Source organism: Lissotriton helveticus, chromosome 1_2, assembly GCF_964261635.1.
Source record: "Lissotriton helveticus chromosome 1_2, aLisHel1.1, whole genome shotgun sequence".
NCBI lineage: Eukaryota > Metazoa > Chordata > Amphibia > Caudata > Salamandridae > Lissotriton > Lissotriton helveticus.
This window is the reverse complement of record NC_136058.1, coordinates 315,979,440-315,990,512: the sequence shown is the minus strand read 5'-3', so window position 1 is coordinate 315,990,512 and position 11,073 is coordinate 315,979,440. Positions and strand designations below refer to the sequence as shown.

Sequence of the window (11,073 nt, the reverse complement as noted above, 5' to 3'; positions counted from 1 at the left end):
CGCAGGGTACGCCTCATACTGGCCCAAAGGCCAAAGACTATCCCGCTTCCCTCTTCCCGAATCCTCAAAGACTTTGCGATCCCTCGATCCTTTGTACATAAGAGTGCTACTTCCTTTTTACTGTTTATAAAAAACTTGTTGTTGAAAACCCACGGTGTGGTGTCTGTTCGTAAGTGTGGTGTGAGCTCAGTGTGTACGATCCTAGACTCGAAGTCCTCCCCGGTGGGGACTTCACGATAAGACTCGGCAGTATCTGTGGGAGAGGAGGGTCCTGGGGTGGTCGGGTGAGCACGACCTGGCCCCCCGAGATCGCCCCTTCTAACAAGGGATATTTTAGCTGTGCAGGGTTCGGGCACGAGCATCCAGTGAGAGCTCACGAGCTCTGATGTTTTCAGTGACATGCATTCAGTGAGAGTCTGCTTACCTGTGCATCGATGACTGAAATGTGCATTGAGTGAGAGATCTCCTACTCGTGCAGTCCACGGTGCTGTGCATTCATGAGACACGATGCTTGTGCAGCATTGAGAACTATGCATTCAGTGAGAGGCGAAGTTTGTGCAGCATTGAGTACTATGCATTCAGTGAGAGACGATGCTTGTGCAGCATTGAGTACTATGCATTCAGTGAGAGACGCGATGCTTGTGCAGCATTGAGTACTATGCATTCAGTGAGAGGCACGATGCTTGTGCAGCATTGAGTACTGTGCATTCAGTGAGACACGATGCTTGTGCAGCATTGAGTACTATGCATTCAGTGAGACACGATGCTTGTGCAGGATTGAGTACTATGCATTCAGTGAGACACGATGCTTGTGCAGCCTTGAGTTCATGCATTCAGTGAGAGAACTTTAGAAAAGCTTCCATGCCACTGCCTCTGTCTAGCTGCCTTCAGTGTCCTAAGTGTATTTCAGCTAGGGTGACCAGAATTACAGAACAGGCAGTAAGAACATACATAAAGTGCTATTTTTAAACCCTCCTGCCTGTTAATTAAATTGCTTTCTTGAAACAACTGCTAACCATCCCTGCTTTGTAAAACAAAAAAAACACCTCCCACGGTTTTCAGTCGACCCTCCCCAAAAACGGGGACATGAGCTAAATTTCTTGAAATTTGCTGGGACAGCTGGTTAAAAACAGGGACCCTCCTGCCAAAACGGGACGCCTGGTCACCCTAATTATAGCACGTGCCACTTTTCCACTGTTTTTATTGCAACAAATAAGATTTGAAATCTATTGCAGTCAGCTGGCTCGTTGGTCTAGGGGTATGATTCTCGCTTTGGGTGCGAGAGGTCCCGGGTTCAAATCCCGGACGAGCCCTCTTTTTTCACCTAGTTTAACTAAATAAATCCAAGGATTCTTATAAATTGTGGTTGTTGAAAGCTACAATTTTTACCCGGAATCCGGGCAAGTTTTGTGATTTCAGGGGAGAACCCCTCGTACCCAAAGTGAGCTTTAGACCCTCGGAAAAAGAGACGGGACAGAAACAGCTGGAGCCCGAGGAGCCTCTGACGTCTCCACAGCTGCCACGTCAGCAGCCAGGGGGTGTTTTATGTCTCGGTAATTTAACTTTCGAACGGGCAGCAAGGCTTAGGGTTAGGGAGGCAGTGGCGTGAGGTGTGTGAGACGCACTAGAAAGTGCACAGAGGGGTGAGCTGTGGGGTGCACGTGCGTGTGAGACTCACTGCGGGGTGTGGAATGAGCTGTGCGGTGCACGTGCGTGTGAGACTCACTGTGGGGTGTGGAATGAGCTGTGCGTGTGAGACTCACTGTGGGGTGTGGAATGAGCTGTGCGGTTCACGTGCGTGTGAGACTCACTGCGGGGTGTGGAATGAGCTGTGCGGTGCACGTGCGTGTGAGACTCACTGTGGGGTGTGGAATGAGCTGTGCGTGTGAGACTCACTGTGGGGTGTGGAATGAGCTGCGCGGTGCACGTGCGTGTGAGACGCACTGCGGGGTGTGGAATGAGCTGTGCGGTGCACGTGCGTGTGAGACTCACTGCGGGGTATGGAATGAGCTGCGCGGTGCACGTGCGTGTGAGACGCACTGCGGGGTGTGGAATGAGCTGTGCGGTGCACGTGCGTGTGAGACTCACTGCGGGGTGTGGAATGAGCTGTGCGGTGCACGTGCGTGTGAGACTCACTGCGGGGTGTGGAATGAGCTGCGCGGTGCACGTGCGTGTGAGACGCACTGCGGGGTGTGGAATGAGCTGTGCGGTGCACGTGCGTGTGAGACTCACTGCGGGGTGTGGAATGAGCTGCGCGGTGCACGTGCGTGTGAGATGCACTGCGGGGTGTGGAATGAGCTGTGCGGTGCACGTGCGTGTGAGACGCACTGCGGGGTGTGGAATGAGCTGTGCGGTGCACGTGCGTGTGAGACGCACTGCGGGGTGTGCAGTGAGCTGTGCGGTGCACGTGCGTGTGAGACGCACTGCGGGGTGTGCAGTGATCTGTGGGGTGCACGTGCGTGTGAGACGCACTGCGGGGTGTGCAGTGAGCTGTGGGGTGCACGTGCGTGTGAGACGCACTGTGGAGTGTGGAATGAGCTGTGCGGTGCACGTGCGTGTGAGACTCACTACGGGGTGTGGAATGAGCTGCGCGGTGCACGTGCGAGTGAGACACACTGCGGGGTGTGGAATGAGCTGTGCGGTGCACGTGCGTGTGAGACTCACTGCGGGGTGTGGAATGAGCTGCGTGGTGCACGTGCGTGTGAGACGCACTGCGGGGTGTGCAGTGAGCTGTGGGGTGCACGTGCGTGTGAGACGCACTGCGGGGTGTGCAGTGAGCTGTGGGGTGCACGTGCGTGTGAGACGCACTGCGGGGTGTGCAGTGAGCTGTGGGGTGCACGTGCGTGTGAGACTCACTGCGGGGTGTGGAATGAGCTGTGCGGTGCACGTGCGAGTGAGACTCACTGCGGGGTGTGGAATGAGCTGTGCGGTGCACGTGCGTGTGAGACTCACTGTGGGGTGTGGAATGAGCTGTGCGGTGCACGTGCGAGTGAGACACACTGCGGGGTGTGGAATGAGCTGTGCGGTGCACGTGCGTGTGAGACTCACTGCGGGGTGTGGAATGAGCTGCGCGGTGCACGTGCGTGTGAGACGCACTGCGGGGTGTGCAGTGAGCTGTGGGGTGCACGTGCGTGTGAGACGCACTGCGGGGTGTGCAGTGAGCTTTGGGGTGCACATGCGTGTGAGACGCACTGCGGGGTGTGCAGTGAGCTGTGGGGTGCACGTGCGAGTGAGACTCACTCTGGGGTGTGCAGCGGAGTGGGCTGTGGGGCTGCACGTGCGTGTGAGACACACTGCGAGGTGTGGAGTGGGCTGTGGGGCTGCACGTGCGTGTGAGACTCACTGCAGGTTGTGCAGTGGAGAGCGCTGTGGGGGGCACGTGTGTGTGAGACACACTGCGGGGTGTGCAGTGGAGTGGGCTGTGGGGTGCACGTGTGTTTGAGATGCACTGCGGGGTGTGCAGTGGAGTGGGCTGTGCGGGGCACTTGCGTGTGAGACGCACTGCAGGATGTGCAGTGGTGTGGGCTGTGCAGGGCACTTGCGTGTGTGACACACTGCGGGGTGTGTAGTGGAGTGAGCTGTGCGGTGCACGTGCGTGTGAGACCCTGTGGGGTGTGCAGTGGAGTGGGCTGTGGGTTGCACGTGCATGTGAGACACGCTGTGGGGTGTTCAGCAGAGTGGGCTGTGGGGCTGCACGTGTGTGTGAGACACACTGCAGGTTGTGCAGTGGAGTGGGCTGTGGGGTACACATGCGTGTGAGACACATTGTGGGGTGTGCATTGAAGTGAGCTGTGGGGTGCACAAGCGTGTGAGACACACTGTGGGGTGTGCATTGAAGTGAGCTGTGGGGTGCACATGCGTGTGAGACACACTGTGGGGTGTTCAGGGAGCGGTGCAGTGCACATGCGTGTGAGACGCACTGTGGGGTGTGCATTGTAGTGAGCTGTAGGGTGCACATCAGTGTGAGACGCACTGCGGGGTGTGCAGTGAACTGTGCGGTGCACGTGCGTGAGATGCACTGCGGGGTGTGCAGTGGAGTGGGCTGTGAGGTGCCCGTGCATGTGAGACACACTGCGAGGTGTGCAGTGGAGTGGGCTGTGGGGTGCATGTGCGTGTTAGACACACTCTGGGGTGTGCAGTGGAGTGGGGTGCACGTGCGTGTGAGACACACTGTGGGGTGTACAGTGGAGTGAGCTGTGCATTGCACTTGCATGTGAGACGCACTGTGGGCAGGGCACGAGTTGGGGTACCACGCGTGTGGATGGAGTCCCCCCAGTTATTTTACAGGGTGGACGCCATCCCCCCTGTTCAAAAGCTGATATTGCTATCAGAAGTTATTTGAAGCAGTTACGAGACAGTGCCTCCAGTTCATATAAGGGCCACGGGGCACTCGCACGCGTCACAAGAACGCCATCATGCTGTACATATTTTCAGTTGTGGGAGGAATAATATCTACGTCCATTCCAATAAAAACAAGCAATGCAATATGTCTCGTATTTACGCAAGTTTGAGAAATCGACATTGCAAATAACAATGCCTTTTATTTTTGTTTTTAAAACATAAATAAATGGCATTGGCATTTACAATGCCAATAGCTTAAACTCGGGTAAATGTGAGACCTATTCCATTTCAAATGATTGTTTTAGGACTTGTGCCATTTGGATGCCTACTGGTCTTGGCACAAGCCAAGACTGGAGAGCCATACTAGGCAAGGGATCACCTGGAAGGCATACCTCGGCAACCCCCTAAACCCCCTTTGTAGCCCTAAATAGTAACTGTTGAGCTTGATAAACCCCATCACCCTGTCCGCCCTACTTGCTTTTGGGTAGCTCATCATTTATTCCTCATTTTTTAAGCCTCCTACCTGTGCCTGGATGCCCCGCACGCGCTCGTTGTGTAGCTTGGGGCGCTACACATCTTGAAGACCAGCCAGGCCCGCAGGTGGTAGTAGACGTCAAAAATCACGGAGCGGGGCAGCAAGAAGAGGCAGACAAAGATCCATCGGTGATGCACGAGCACATACTCCAGCCCGCGGGCGCGGAGCCACAGCAGGCAGCAAAGCAGCCAGACACCCAGATACAAAGCCGTGTCCATGCTTTCGAGGACTAAGTGGATCGGTATCTTCACACACACGGCAAGATCACTAACTTACCGGTTTCTGATCCCTATGCAACGTGAAACCCCACTGACACACCCCACGTTCTATCTGCACCGCGCGGTCCCACCATCAACGCTGCAAAGGAATCCAATCACCGTTGGTCGAGGAGACTGACGTTCTCATTCCCCCTCTTCTTATTGGTCTTAGCTGCTGCAATCAAGTGACACCAGAGTGGCATGGCACCTTAAACTGTCCAATCGATTGGTTCGAGAGACTCGGACCACGCACTTAGAAAAAGCGATTGGAGAGGTTCCAACCATCTCAGGATGGGCTCGCTCTTAGCTGACAGGCCGATGGGCGTGTGACGGTGCTTTCCTCGTGGTCTGTTGTTGACATTTTTCAAAGTGGTGATGATCACTTCAGAACTTCAGACTGCATCTATTCATGCCTGTCTCGTGAAACACTTGTCTTAGCAAGTACGTTTAAAAGTGCCACACAAGTGAAACCTTTTTAAGACCCTGGTGGCTATGAACTCCTTAAATTTTCCTAACAAAATGAATATCTGTCTTTAACAAGCAATGCTCGCGGGAACACCCACACCAGCTCCTGGGGTAGAGCGGTGGCTGCACGTGCCACGGCGGATTCCTCAGCACTGCCTGGTAAGTGAAAGCACGCCGCCATGCACGCGTAGGGACAAAAAAATGCGCGCGCGTGTGCACAAAGATGGCGGCAGGCTGTCCATATGCGGGTGCATTTTTTTGTCCCTACACGTGCATGTTTAGCTTTGCGGGCGGCAAGAGCAGCCATGTTTTTCCATTTGGACGCGCGTGCATTCAGCTTTGGCTGAATCGATTAAAAAAGGTTCTTTCCATGGCGAGAGCAGCACACGCGCTGCTTTCGCCAGGCGAGACCTAAGCATGTGGGGCAAAGCCTTGAGAGTCTTAAGTAAAATGTCAAGTTTCTGTTACCAGATAAAGCCGAAGCGTTATGGTTAGAAGGGGTGGTCTCAGGGGGGGACAGAGGACGTTCTCCGGACCACCCCGGGACCCACCTCTCCCAGGAGCGCTGCCGAGCATAGGCATAAGAACCTCACAGGAGGGGACTTCTCATTTGAGATCGTACACGCAGAGATTCCACTGCGTTATAAATGGACACCACACAGTTATATACTGAATAAGTTCTTTCTTATCAAGCAGTGGTTATTACGTTCTTTCGGTATACAACGTTTACAACAAAACTTTTACAACGCACTACCATTACAACGCAGGCATTACCACGCATACCATTACAACGCATTGCACTGGGGGGCGCTCTAGGATAGGGAATAAGTTTAATTTTCTATCCAACACCTTCCCTAGTGTCCACGGGGACTGGAGTTGGAATAGAAAATTATACTTACCACTATCGAGCACCTCTAAGCGCTATGCGTTGTAATGGTATGCGTGGTAAAAACCGCGTTGTAAAGGTATGCGTGGTAAAAGTATGCGTTGTAACGTCATACATCCGTTCTTTCAGGTTAAAATGTCATATATGTACATTCGGTTCAAGGGTTCGTAAGCTCGTGGTTGCAGGGGGGTGGAAAGCGGGACAGTTACAGTACGAGGGTCAGTACGAGCGTATCCGGCGCACAGCTCTCAATCCTCGAGCCGGGGGATACGGGTCTGCTGTAGATGTTGATGGTACTGGGTGTTCCACTCACCCTCCTCGAGCCACGTTGTTTCAGTAGTGCCGTCGGTCCAGCCGGACCAGAGTACCCTCGAGCTGCGACCAGGTCAGCAGGGCTCAAGCAGTAATGAGCGGAGTGTCCTTTAGTTCTTTGGGAGCCGCAACCTCGTCAGCAGGGCTCCAGCAAAGATGGTTACAGGGAGCCGCGACCTCGTCAGCAGGGCTCAAGCAAAGATGGTTACAGGGAGCTGCGACCTCGTCAGCAGGGCTCAAGCAAGATGGTTACAGGGAGCCGTGACCTCGTCAGCAGGACTACAGCAAAGATGGTTCAGGGAGCCGCGACCTCGTCAGCAGGACTCCAGCCAAGATTACAAAGTTCGGGTAGCGTTCTTCTTTGAGTTGGTTGAACCGCGACCAGGTCAGCAGGGCTCTCTTCGTCCAGGATTTAACAGCCCGTTAGTCCCAGAGTGGGCCTTGTAATAGTCCTTTTTCCCTTTGAAGTCTGGGCCCTCGCAGGCGGTTATCTGATGCCCCGGGGCTGATTGTCGGGGTTTCCTGCCGGCCGGCCCTTTGATCCCTTGAAGATGAGTCCGGGGGTTTCCAGACAACCAGCAGGGCCTGGAGCCAGCTCTCGGGGAGGCCGGAGGTGCAATCGAAACCAGTCCTCGAGGGGAGGCCAGAGGTGTGATGGAAACCAGTCTCCAGGGGGAGTCCGGAGGTATGATCGAAACTACTCTGCCCTATCTCACTCAGAGGAGGCCCTCTACCCCCAAGCCGGGCATGGCGCGTCTGGAGCCTAGGTTTCACTGAGGCCGGGTTCATGCCAGGGGCCATGGAGTCAGGGGTCTGCAGGGAAGGGTGATGGCTACCGGGGGCCCACTGGGGTGATGCGGGTTCGGGGCGTCCGGTACCAGGAGGATAGATGGCGGGATGTGGGGGTGGTCGTCCGTTTGGTAGGGTCATGTAGGGCGCGGACAGGGGACGGGACTACCGGGGGTGTTTGCTAAGCAGGGGTAACTGTCGGGGCACTGAGGGTCGGGGGGAACCACGCCACGAGGCCAGGTCCAACATGCGTCCCCCCCAGCTGAAAGGCAGGGAGAACTACCCATCCCCTTGGGGGTTCTCTTCACTGAGGTGGAAAAACCTGGACAGGCCATCCGCGTTGGCGTGGTGAGTACTAGGGCGGTGTTCTATAGTGAAGTCCATCCCCTGGAGATAAATAGACCATGGTACCAGCTTGGGGTTCTCTCCTCTCATCTGCATTAACCACCGGAGGGGCCGATGGTTGGTTTGGACCCGGAAGTGAGTTCCGAACAGGTAGAGCCTCAGCTTCTTCAGGGCCCAAACCACCGCGAAGGCCTCCCGCTCGATGGTGCTCCACCTTTGCTCTCTCCTAGGGAGACCAGGGACATGGCTGCAGGCTCCCACTCCTCTGTATCATCAACCTCCTCTCCTAGGGCAACTGTGGTTATCTGGCGGGCTGGGGGACCCGCAGCAATGGGTCTTTTGTTCAGGGGACATTGGGGGTCACTGTTTGATTGGTTCAGATGCTCCGTCCATCACCACCCCCTTTTGTACCGCTTTTGGCCGGCATAAGTGTGGCAGGGTATGCTCAAACGTGAGTCCCTTGCTCACTTTGCCACTGGATTCAAGCAAGCCGGGCTGAAGGTGGCTGGAATGCCAGAAACCGGTCCTCGGAAGCTTGTTTCCGGTCCAGGGAAGGCATGGCTTGGCAGTTCGGGCTGGACTGTTCCCATGAGGCACAGGGTCAGACTGATTTGCATATAGCCATGTCTGAACTGGGGTGGCAGAGTGGGCTAAAGAACGGTGATGGATCAAACCCAGATCTTTTGACTGGGTGTGAGTGTTTGATTGATTCAGATGCTCCGTCCATCACCACCCCCTTTTGTACCGCTTTTGGCCGCCATAAGTGTGGGAGGGTATGCTCCGACGTGAGTCCCTTGCTCACTTTGCCACTGGATTCAAGCAAGCCGGGCTGAAGATGGCTGGAATGCCAGAAACCAGTCCTCGGAAGCTTGTTTCCGGTCCAGGGAAGGCATGGCTTGGCAGTTCGGGCTGGACTGTTCCCATGAGGCACAGGGTCAGACTGATTTGCATATAGCCATGTCTTAACTGGGGTGGCAGAGTGGGCTAAAGAACGGTGATGGATCAAACCCAGATTTTTTGACTGGGTGTGAGTGTTTGATTGGTTCAGATGCTCCGTCCATCACCACCCCCTTTTGTACCGCTTTTGGCCGCCATAAGTGTGGCAGGGTATGCTCAGACGTGAGTCCCTTGCTCACTTTGCCACTGGATTCAAGCAAGCCGGGCTGAAGATGGCTGGAATGCCAGAAACCGGTCCTCGGAAGCTTGTTTCCGGTCCAGGGAAGGCATGGCTTGGCAGTTTGGGCTGGACTGTTCCCATGAGGCACAGGGTCAGACTGATTTGCATATAGCCATGTCTGAACTGGGGTGGCAGAGTGGGCTAAAGAACGGTGATGGATCAAACCCAGATCTTTTGACTGGGTGTGAGTGTTTGATTGGTTCAGATGCTCCATCCATCACCACCCCCTTTTGTACCGCTTTTGGCCGCCATAAGTGTGGCAGGGTATGCTCAGACGTGAGTCCCTTGCTCACTTTGCCACTGGATTCAAGCAAGCCGGGCTGAAGATGGCTGGAATGCCAGAAACCGGTCCTCGGAAGCTTGTTTCCGGTCCAGGGAAGGCATGGCTTGGCAGTTTGGGCTGGACTGTTCCCATGAAGCACAGGGTCAGACTGATTTGCATACAGCCATGTCTGAACTGGGGTGGCAGAGTGGGCTAAAGAACGGTGATGGATCAAACCCAGATCTTTTGACTGGGTGTGAGTATTTGATTGGTTCAGATACTCCATCCAGCACCACCCCCTTTTGTACCGCTTTTGGCCGCCATAAGTGTGTCAGGGTATGCTCAGACGTGAGTCCCTTGCTCACTTTGCCACTGGATTCAAGCAAGCCGGGCTGAAGATGGCTGGAATGCCAGAAACTGGTCCTCGGTAGCTTGTTTCCGGTACAGGGAAGGCATGGCTTGGCAGTTCGGGCTGGACTGTTCCCATGAGGCACAGGGTCAGACTGATTTGCATATAGCCATGTCTGAACTGGGGTGGCAGAGTGGGCTAAAGAGCGTTGATGGATCAAACCCAGATCTTTTGACTGGGTGTGAGTGTTTGATTGGTTCAGATGCTTAGTCCATCACCACCTCTTTTGTACCGCTTTTGGATGCCATAAGTGTGGCAGGGTATGCTCAGACGTGAGTCCCTTGCTCACTTTGCCACTGGATTCAAGCAAGCCGGGCTGAAGATGGCTTCAATGCCAGAAACCGGTCCTCGGAAGCTTGTTTCCGGGTCCAGGGAAGGCATGGCTTGGAAGTTCGGGCTGGACTGTTCCCATGAGGCACAGGGTCAGACTTATTTGCATAAAGCCATGTCTGAACTGGGGTGGCAGAGTGGGCTAAAGAACGGTGATGGATCAAACCCAGATCTTTTGACTGGGTGTGAGTGTTTGGTTGGTTCAGATGCTCCGTCCATCACCACCCCCTTTTGTACCGCTTTTGGCCTCCATAAGTGTGGCAGGGTATGCTCAGACGTGAGTCCCTTGCTCACTTTGCCACTGGATTCAAGCAAGCCGGGCTGAAGATGGCTGGAATGCCAGAAACCCGTCCTCGGAAGCTTGTTTCCGGTCCAGGGAAGGCATGGCTAGGCAGTTCGGGCTGGACTGTTCCCATGAGGCACAGGGTCAGACTGATTTGCATATAGCCATGTCTGAACTGGGGTGGCAGAGTGGGCTAAAGAACGGTGTTGGATCAAACCCAGATCTTTTGACTGGGTGTGAGTGTTTGGTTGGTTCAGATGCTCCGTCCATCACCACCCCCTTTTGTACCGCTTTTGGCTGCCATAAGTGTGGCAGGGTATGCTCAGACGTGAGTTCCTTGCTCACTTTGCCACTGGATTCAAACAAGCCGGGCTGAAGATGGATGGAATGCCAGAAACCGGTCCTCGGTAGCTTGTTTCCGGTCCAGGGAAGGCATGGCTTGGTAGTTCGGGCTGGACTGTTCCCATGAGGCACAGGGTCAGACTGATTTGCATATAGCCATGTCTGAACTGGGGTGGCAGAGTGGGCTAAAGAACGGTGATGGATCAAACCCAGATCTTTTGACTGGGTGTGAGTATTTGATTGGTTCAGATGCTCCGTCCATCACCACCCCCTTTTGTACCGCTTTTGGCCACCATAAGTGTGGCAGGGTATGCTCAGACGTGAGTCCCTTGCTCACTTT

The 11,073-nt window shown here is 54.7% G+C and overlaps 1 non-coding gene across 1 annotated transcript; it reads left to right on the top strand.

Annotated features, from left to right (window-relative positions):
- The first annotated feature begins 1,241 nt into the window (after positions 1-1,241).
- On the top strand, positions 1,242-1,313 carry TRNAP-UGG (transfer RNA proline (anticodon UGG)). The gene has a single exon. It is a non-coding gene; the product is annotated as a tRNA-Pro (tRNA).
- Positions 1,314-11,073: the final 9,760 nt, after the last annotated feature.